This window comes from Sinocyclocheilus grahami, unplaced genomic scaffold (assembly GCF_001515645.1).
Source record: "Sinocyclocheilus grahami isolate Dianchi unplaced genomic scaffold, SAMN03320097.WGS_v1.1 scaffold153.1, whole genome shotgun sequence".
In the NCBI taxonomy this organism is placed as follows: Eukaryota; Metazoa; Chordata; class Actinopteri; order Cypriniformes; family Cyprinidae; genus Sinocyclocheilus; species Sinocyclocheilus grahami.
The window spans coordinates 1442646-1443205 of NW_015505332.1; positions in this window are offsets into that span (position 1 = coordinate 1442646).

Here is a 560-nt window from a genome sequence, read left to right on the forward strand (position 1 = left end):
TATCACCTCTGTTATAGAGATTTTTGAATCAGGCCTAATGGAGGTTGATTTGGTCAATCTTGGAAGAATATATTGTGCAAAATATTGTATGCCAGGAGTCAGGAACCTCCGGAACCTGCGACGATGCTCAGCTCCATCAGCCCTCCATATGTGCCTTCGGATCCACCAGGTCTGTCTCCATCGATCGGCCCCCAGATGTTGGCAGCCACACCATCTACATTTTGGCTCCTCGCTCCCTCGATTCCGCCGTGTGTTGTCAGCACTGGGATGCTCTGGGTCTGTGCCATGTGCCAAACACCATCTAAACTGCCAGGGCATCATCGCCATCCTCCCATCACCATCCCTTCGCCACATCCTGCCATCATCCCTGCACTTTTGCCTCTCACCATCCCTACGCCATCTCCTTGTCCATCTCCAAAACCCCCTCCATCCCTCCCTATTCTGTTGCTTGAACTTTATCATCTTCAGTCTTTGCACACACACAGCTATTCACTTATGCAATTTGTTTTTCAGTCTTTTTAATGTATTTTTTTCTTCAGAAAATTGCATTGTAATTTTTA